Here is a 10,335-nt window from a genome sequence, read left to right as displayed (position 1 = left end):
AAAAAAAAAGATTTTTCTCAATATTTCTTAGCATGTTTACATTTTAAATACTTTATCACTATAAATAACAGAACCATCAAAGTAATATTATTTGTGGGAAATCTATTTATAAATCAACAATGAGGACTCTGCCTGTATTTAGTTGTATCTTCTCATATGATAATATTGTGCTCAGAGGTTTCCTGTCTGTTATGAAAGATGTGGGTTTCTAGGTATGGTGGCATGTGGCTCTCCTCCCTGTGCTCCTCTCAGTGAAACAGAAGGATCATGACTTTGATGCTGCCCAGAGCCAAATCATAAGATATTGTCAGAAGAGAAAGTGAAAGGAGAAATAGAAGAAAGAAGGAAAAGGAAGAAGAAAAATATCAAGATGGAGGGGAGGATGGAAAGAATGAATGTAAGCTAAGAAAAGGTGGCCAAATAACAAACAATATGCATATAGATATACACACACATACATTTATATAAACACATGTGTAAATATCCTTAAATACACGCATACATTGCTTTGGCATTTTTTTATGAAAGCCATCTGACTGACTGTTTTGCTGATGGCATTTCCTCCAATATTAGTACTTCATGGTCTTTTAGAGGAATTCTCCATGCACAGTCCTAAGATGATTTCTGAGCATTCAAAAGCAAAAGTAATCTTCATCCTGGTGCAACGTGGTAAGATGAAGTCTGGCCCGTAGGCGGATTTCTTCTATGATATCTACATGCTACGATACATATATCTGCTATAGAAATGATTACCTGTTGAGTATGATAGACATTATTCTGACTGCATTGTAATAGTGACTTAATCAACATGCATAAAAACTTATTGAGATATGACCTTTCCTCATATGGCAGACATGTGTAGTGAGAAGCCTGAAATGCCATGCAGAGTCCAAAACCCTAACCTCTTACCTAAACTGACTTTTATCCCTTTACAATGTAATTCAACTTGTTGTATAAATAATATGAACTCCAAAAATAATATATATATATATATATAAAACCTTAAATGTATTACTATCAATATTTTTGTAGAGGTACCACATTTTAGAATTCAAAAGTGCTTTTCATAGGCAAAAATAAAAAAAAAAACCTAGTCATTCTCTTGGCAAAGGCATATTTTCTTTTAAGTATGGTTTCATTTTATTTTAATATCCATCCAAAAATGAATGAATGGATTGTTGGATGAGTTCTTTGCTTTCTAAACGGCTGCTTAGCATTTCCAACAACTTTAGCATTGAACAGAGTACTCCAATGGCTTCATAGAATTCTATTATTGAAAGGCTTTTAGAGTGCGGTGAGGTTACTTGTGCTTCTTTCATTTTGCACTTCTGAGGAAGAAAGATAAATAATTCTTAGCTATGTTCTGCAGGCAGCTCACAAGAAGTAAATAAAAGATTCTGCACATTCACAGAATTTTTGAGTTTTCCTGACCCCAGAGCTCCTTTATGCTCTTGGGATTCCCACTTCTTGTAGATACATATTTATTCAATGTTTTTCTCTGTGGATTCCAATGGTACAAACAAATCTTTCAGGCATTAGACAAAGAATTGTATAGATCCTAAAAACATTTATATGTCTTTTATAGAGCCTTTTCAAAAATGGCTACTTCTGATTTAATATCTATGTGACATTGTCTTTTTCCTTAAATTGTATTATCCCACATATTTGTGTGCGTGTACACAGTTTGTGTGTGTGTGTGTGTGTGTGTGTGTGTGTGTGTGTGTGTGTGTGTGTATGTGTGCACGCATGTACATGAACTGTTTCTGAATGTCATGCCACAGTGGATGTGCAGAGTTCAGAGGGCAATTTTATGGAATCAGGTGTCTCTTTCTACCTTTAAGAGGAAAGGAATTCAAATCACAGGTTTCACTTTGTACCATTGTGAAATCTTGTCACTCTCAATATTTATTAAACTTTGGCCTAATACTGTAATGTTTGTATTTACCATCCTTTCAGAGAGCTCTTTTTTCCACTTTACTAAGAATATCTCTGAAAAAAATCTGTGTCATAATTAATCACACTTTAGTCTATCTACAGGAATCTGAGACACTCTTACAATTACCTTTTACTTCATTTTCTTGGTCCTGTATTTGCTGTGTATCATTTGAGTGAAGTTCCCAGTGAAGGAATATTTAGTTCTTATCCACTTACTTTTCAGTGAATTGTACTATGCTTATTATGCCTTGGGAAGACACCCCATACAATATGGCCATATACAATGACCTTGTGGTTTGTTAATTATATCCTGTATGCTACGATATTTTAATAGTTTTCTGGATTCACTAATAATTAACTGTAGAATTTCAGCTCCCAGAACAACTTTTGTGGTAGTTTATAAAAATGAGAATTTATTTTAAAGATTGTAAGTTTTTCTTTCTCACATTTCATTGTGTGAGTTGTACTGGTAATCAGAACATAAGAACTTTCAAGTATTGGTGGCTATGGACTAGGAACTTGCAACAATGTAATCATGATTGGAATAGAAATTACGAACCCAGAAAACTAGACATTTGGTTGTGTGTTCATTAGGAATTTTTATATTTTTATTTATAATAAAAGACAGTGTCAACTAGTGTAACTCATTAGGGATTTATTAGTAGAGATTGATATCAAAGTTGAAAATACAGATTTGTATATTTTAGATATAATGCCACAGAAATAGAATTTCCAAAGAGAAAAGTTATTCTCCTGAAAAAATAAACCAGTGAACCAAAGTGGTTATATTGAAGAATGCTAATATTTTTGAAACTATGAAGAAAAATTTAGAAAATAAACTGTTACAACAGGAAGAGAAGAACCATGAGTAAGAAAACATAAAAGAATAAGGAAACATAAACTTCATAAAACTGAATGAAATCTCAATCTGAAGCATGAGTGTAAAGAGTAAGTCAGGCATGTCTATTGGTAGATCTATCCATTTCAGGAAAGGACAATGCAGTCTTCAATAGTATTTCAAAGTTTTACCTAATTTTAATGCTGCTGTCATTAGTCATGAAATAAGCATCTTGTGTTTAAGGTTGCCACATTGGAAGTTGATGGTTTTGAAAGGCCTTTTAAATTCTAATATGCTATTTCCACTTACTGACAATATTGCAAGTCAACATCGTGCCTCTTACTTTAACATAGGCAGACAGTAATGACTTGGTGTTTAGGACTCTCAAAACCAGTCATTATAAGGTCAGTTTAATAAAGCTCTCATTTCTCAAGGCCCACATAGCAAGAGAAGAGTTACATTCCAAGCTGAGTCACAAGAATGAACTTAAAAAATTCCATATAACTTGTACTATAGTTAACAGGAAATTCCCCACATTGTCTAATTATCTATCATCTATCTATCTATCTGTCTGTCTGTCTGTCTGTCTATCTTCTTTCTATCTCCAACATCTATCTGTCTTCTATTTATCATTCTATCCACTTAACTTTCTTTCCTTCTTTTTCTTTCCATCTACATTTTATTAACGAATTACTCTAGCTCAAAGCAAGGACTGTTTGCTGGCTCTGTAAAAGTAGGCTATGCATTATTAAATATTACCCTTTTAAAATCCTAAGTAGAAATGCCAGAGAGACAAGGTAGGAAGAAATGATATGATTTCCTGTGTGCTAGCTTTCTCTATAGAATCTTGCATTGTCTGTGCTTCTCCAGATCTCAGATCAGTGAGCCATGACCCTGCAGCACCTAAGAGCCAGTAGAAACTATCTACTAAAGATTATCCTCATCCTCCCACGGACAGTTTTCCCTGGAGTAAACATCAGGAAAGTTTTCACATCATCAGTAAACATCTCTATGAAGAGCTTTTCCAGGGTTTGAAGCATAGGTTCCAGTACTTTCTGTCAGGATCTCTAGCCCATTTTGTTACTTAAGTCGCTTGAGCCTTATAGATCCAGGTCTGTATCTGCTCTAGCTAACAGTGTGCAGCATTTCTTAGACTTGCCAAGTGAACTCTAGGGTTAGAACTTTTTCTTTATACTTCATTCTTCACTCTAACAAAAACATCTATATGTTTACTAATTATTCTACCTACTTTGATTTAATAATTTCCTATCTTCATTTTATTGTTAAAATTTTTATGTTTCTTTCAGATTAAACTTAGATGACACATAGGCTAAATGGCATTATAGAATCAAATGTATGAAATTTTTAAATATATTTTATGAAATAGTTAATATAACTAAATAACATTTTCCAAGTCTATTTGACAAGATTTTATTTAAATATCAAAGATGGATTCATATACATGTTGGAAGAAAATACTGAGAAGAACACTTATAGTCTCAGACAAGAAAATTTATAAATAATTAATCATATAAAAATCGAAAATATAAAATTTAAATTGAGAAACTTTAATCATTCAAACACATTGAATAAAGACTGAAAATACAAGCTTCATTGCATTCAGTTTTTAGAAAGCACTATAACAAATCCATAACATTAATATATATATATATATTTATTAAAGAAAGAAAAAATGATTAAATGTAGAGAAACCCTGCTAATTAAGATTGCAGTCTACCTTGAGAAAATAGCTCCTTTGAGCTCAAAATGGAGGAATCCTTTTATCAGAAAGGCTTCCTCTTCTCTGACTTTGTCTGGAGAGGCTAACTTCCCATTCTCTTTACCTAGGGAATGGTCCAGGAGTCCCTGTTAGACCTACAAGTTCAATTTCTTCCCTTTCTCCAATAAGAACCTATCCAGTAAGTACCTGGGATTCCTGTCATACCTAACCAAACAAATGCAGCATTCTCACACTTTAAATTCTAGGCAATGATTTCCAATTACCCTCAAAACCCCTTCCCACTCTCCAATGTTTACATATATATCCCTGCTTCACCCCAAATAAAGTGTATGTATATAAGCCCATCCCAAATAAAGGTATACGCACAAGCAAAGATAGTCCGAGAGAGCTGATTCACTGAAGATCTTCAGAGAAGGCCTTCATCTAATAGAACTGTAACACTAAGGTACTAGGCGAAGGCCTTCTTGATCACTTACTCTTAGCTGGACCAGGATCCTTCAGACCCCATCCATTCCAGACTCTGCTGCATCCTTACAGCCCAGTGTGCAGTGGCTTCTGAACATCGAGATGGAAGAAGAAACACAGCTGGACTCCAAAATGCATACCACAATTAAATGGACAATTTTCAGAATGAGTTAATTTTAAAATGACAAAAATATAGAATATGTTTAACTTAATAAATAGAGGACAAATTCTAACTAACATAATGATACTAACTGCAAGTATAGCTAAGTTTTAAAGTAAGGGACACATGCTGATATGTAGTACAATTGGGGACTATCTGAAATGTCTATGAACAATTATTAGTCAACTCAGTATTATTCAATATCTATTAAAGCGATTATATATACTTTATTAGCAAATATACATATTAAAGAAAGCATACACAAAAATATTCATAACCCTACTTATAATCACCTAGGGTTTCCAAAACCTGCCAAAAGTAGAAACTTTTCTTTAAAAGTCAAGTAGAAACCAAATTGTAGTATTTAATATATACATACATAAAACTTATATGATAAAGATGAAACTATGTCCTAAAGTTAGGCATAGCCCCCAGGTAAGGGATGGGAACACCCACTCATATCAAAATTACTACCCCAGAATTGCTCTTGTCTTTATGAAAATACAGGGAAAAAGAATGAAGCAGAAACTGAAGGAAAAGCCATCCAAAAAGACTGCCTCACCTGGAGAACCCATCCCGTATGCAGACACCAAACTCAGACAGTATTGCTGATACCAAAGAAGTGCTTGCTGACAGGACCCTGATATAGCTGTCTCTTGAAAGGCCCTGCCAGAGCCTGACCAATACAGAGGCAGATGCTCACAGTCAACCATTGTGGACTGAGCACAGGACACCAATGGAGGAGTCAGGTGAAGGACTGAAGAAGTTGAAGGGGATTGCAACCCCATAGGAAGAACAATGTCAACCAACCAGACCCCCCAGAGCTCCAAAGGACTAAGCCATCAACTAAAGAGTACACATGGAGGGACCAATTGTTCCACCCGCACATGTAGCAGAAGATTGCCTTATTTTGCATCAATGGGAGGGGAGGCCCTTGGTCCTGTTAAGGATCAATGCTCCAGCATAGGGGAATGTTAGGGTGGTGAGGCAGGAGTGGGTGGGTGGGTGAGGAAGGACCCTCAAAGAAACAGGGGGTAGGGCAGATGGAATAAAGTTTTTCTGGGGGGGGTGCGAAACTGGGAAGGGGGATAACATTTGAAATGTAAATAAGTAAAATAACCAATAAAAAGAAAGTACTCTATACCTAAAGTGATGAAATACATATGCTTCAATGACAATTTTGGATATAAACCAGCCTTTAAAGAAGAAACTACCATCTGGGAGATGGCAATGTGGATCTTTGGCAATGTTCATCATCTGCTTCGTACTCAGTTAATGAAAGGCCATGTCTGATCACAAGCTGAAATTCATGGTGAAACTACTGATGTTTTAGTGCTTCTCTGGATATTTGTCATCATGAGATTAAAAACATATTTTGAGTGATACAAATAAGTAAGTTATAACACAGCATTGGAGATATTCCCCACATAAAATGTGCAATACACCCATTTCTGTCTACATCTTTAAAACAGTAAAAAACACCTAGGACATAATATTCAAATGTATCAGTAATTTCCAATTGCTTTTGATAATATTACAATTTAAAACTCCTTTTAATGAGTTCCAGTCACTGCTTTTGTCTTCTCTAGTTTCAGCATTTAATGCTTATCTACCCACTTACAGTCTAAAGCTTATATTTTTCACAGACATACAGGATAAATAGCATATAGAATGATGTTACATATAAGACTTTTTAAGGTTCTTGTAAAAAGCACCCAAAAAGAGATCATATATAATAAATTTAACTGCAACACAAAACTTTTATTTATATATTTATGATTCATGTCAAGGTTATAAAGGGAAGCAATTCAATTTAAAATAAAAATAATGAAAGAATTGAATTTTATAATCCTGTATATCTCATTAGGCAAATAAAAAATTAAATTTCAATTATCGAAAGCTTTGAATTCAGAAATAAGCTTCATCTTATTGCATTTGTTTCAAACCATCGAGGTGAGATTTTACAATCAGGCTCTTGATTCCTCAGTGATGTATGTTAGGAGAAATATTTGTTGCAAAATTGGTGGATAAAATCCTCTGATGGTCAACATACGTACAGCATAAAGAGTTGCTCATTGCTACTCCATTTATTATTTATGGATTATATAGTGGGTCAGCAGAGAAAGGAGGAGAGCAGAGGAGTTGAAAATAAAAATCTGTGCACAGTCCACAGAAGCAGCAGAGCAGCTGGGACAGGGTCCTTCCTGCCTCTATCTGCACCCAGGAGGTAGGACTGTTCCGAAGCCCTCTGTGCACTGGTCTTACCAGGAAAAAGCTGGTCTCCCAAGAGTGCTGACACAGGCTTACAGACCCACAGTAGGAACAAGCTCCAGCCAGAGACATCAATAATATCTAACACCAGAGATTACCAGATAGTGAAAGGCAAATACAAGAATTTAGAAACCAAGACTACTTGGCATCATCAGAACCCAGTACTTCCTCCACAGCAAGTCCTGGATACTCCAACACACAAGAAAAGCAAGATTCAGATTTAAAATCATATCTCATGATGCTGATAGAGCATTTTAAGAAGGAAATAAATAAATCCCTTAAGGAAATACAGGAGAACACAGGTAAATAGGTAGAAACCCTTAAAGTGGAAACACAAAAATCCCTTAAAGAATTACAGGAGAACACAGGTAAACAGGTAGAAGCCTTAAAGAGGAAACACAAAAATCCCTTAAAGGATTACAGGCAAACATGTTAAAGAATTGAACAAAACCATCCAGGATCTAAAAAGGAAAATAGAAGCAACAAAGAAATTACAAATGGAGAAAACTTTGGAGATAGAAAACCTAGGAAAGACGTCAGAAGCCATAAATGCAAGCATCACCAACAGAATACAAGAGATCTCAGATGCAGAAGATATCATAGAAACCATTGACACAACTATAAAAGAAAATAAAATGCAAAAACATCCAAGAAATCCAGGATACAATGAGAAGACCAAACCTAAGGATAAATAGGTATAGAAGAGAGCAAAGATTCCCAACTTAAAAGGCCAGTAAATATTTTCAACAAAATTATAGAAGAAAACTTCCCTAACCTAAAGAAAGAGATGCCCATGAACATACAAGAAGCCTACAGAACTCCAAATAGACTGGACCAGAAAAGAAATTCCTCCCGTTACATAATAATCAAAACACCAAATGCACTAAACAAACAATTTTAAAAGCAGTAAGGGAAAAAAGGCAAGTAACATATAAAGGCAGGCTTATGAGAATTACAGCAGACGTCTCACCAGAGACTATGAAAGCTAGAAGATCCTGGGCAGACGTCATACAGACCCTACAAGAACACAAATGCCAGCCCAGACTACTATACCCAGCAAAACTCTCAATTACCATCGATGGAGAAAACAAGATATTCCATGACCAAACCCAATTTACACAATACCTTTCCATAAATCGAGTCCTTCAAAGGATAATAAATGGAGAACTCCAGCACAAGGAGGGAAACTACACCCTAAAAAAGGCAAGAAAGTAATCTTTCGACACAACTAAAGGAGATAGCCACTTAAACAGAATTCCAACTCCAAAAACAAAAATAACATGAAACAAAAATTACTTTTCCTTAATATCTGTTAATATTAATGGGTACAAATCCCCAATAAAAATACATAGACTAACAAACTGGTTAGGTAAACAGGACCCAACATTTTGCTACATACAGGAAACCCACCTCAGTGACAGACACAGGCACTACCTCAAAGTAAAAGGTTAGAAAACTAATTTCCAAAAATATGATCCCAAGAAACAAGCTGGAGTAGCCATTCTAATAATGAATAAAATTCACTTTTAACCTAAAGTGATCAAAAAAAGATAAGGAGGGACATTTTATACTCATCAAATGTAAAATCTACCAAGATGAACTCTCAATTCTGAACATCTATGCTCCAAATGCAAGGACATCTATATTCATAAAAGAAACATTACTAAAGCTCAAAGCACGCATTGCACTGCACACAATAATAGTTGGAGACTTATACACCACACTCTCATCAATGGAAAGATCATGGAAACAGAAACTAAACAGAGAAACACTGAAACCAAATGAAGTTATGAAATAAATGGATTTAACAGATAACTATAGAACATTGTATCCTAAAGCAAAAGGATATGCATTCTTCTCAGCATCTCATGGTATCTTCTCCAAAACTGACCATATAATTGGTCACAAAACAAATCTCAACAAATACAAGAATATTGAAATAATTCCATGCATCCTATTAGATCACCACAGACTATGACTGGTCCTTAATAACAACATAAACAATAGAAAGCCCTCATACACATGGAAGCTTAACAACACTCTACTCAATGATAACTTGGTCAAGGAAGAAGTAAAGAAAGAAATTAAAGACTTTTTAGAATTTAATGAAAATGAAGCCACAACATACTCAAACTTATGGGACACAATGAAAGCAGTCCCAAGAGGAAAACTCATAGATCTGAGTGTCTCCAGAAAGAAACTGGAGAAAGCAAAACCCAGCAATTTGACAGCAAATTTGAAAGCTCCAGAACAAAAAGAAGCAAATTCACCCAAAAGAAGTAGACAGCAGGAAATAATCAAACTCAGGGCTTAAACTACCCAATTGGAAACAAAAAGAACTATACAAAGAATCAATCAAACCAAGAACTGGTCCTTTGAGAAAATCAATAAAATAGATAAACCCTTAACCAAACTAACTAAAGGGCATAGAGACAGTATCCTAATTAACAAGATCAGAAATGAAAAGGGAGACATAACAACAGAAACTAAGGAAATCCAAAAAATCATGAGATCCTACTACAAAAGCCTATACTCAACAAAAGTGGAAAAACTGGATGAAATGGACAATTTTCTAGACAGATATCAGGTACCAAAGTTAATCAAGATCAGATAAATGATCTAAACAGTCCCATATCTGCTAATGAAATAGGAACAGTCATTAATAGTCTCCCAACTCCCAAAAAAAGCCCAGGACCAAAGGGGTTTAGTGCTGAGTTCTATCAGACCTTCAAAGAAGACATACCAATACTCCTCAAACTATTCTACAAAATAGAAACAGTAGGTAAAACTGCCTGCAGCTTCACGAATGGGGTTCTACTCAGCCAGGAGAGAATAAAGGACCTGAAATAGAGGGTTTAAAATGCAAAGAAAACAGGAAGCCAAGTTGCGTCCCAATCAAGGCTCCACTTTACTGAGAATAAACCA

This window comes from Mastomys coucha, unplaced genomic scaffold (genome assembly GCF_008632895.1).
Source record: "Mastomys coucha isolate ucsf_1 unplaced genomic scaffold, UCSF_Mcou_1 pScaffold22, whole genome shotgun sequence".
NCBI lineage: Eukaryota > Metazoa > Chordata > Mammalia > Rodentia > Muridae > Mastomys > Mastomys coucha.
Note: the sequence above shows the minus strand (reverse complement) of the source record.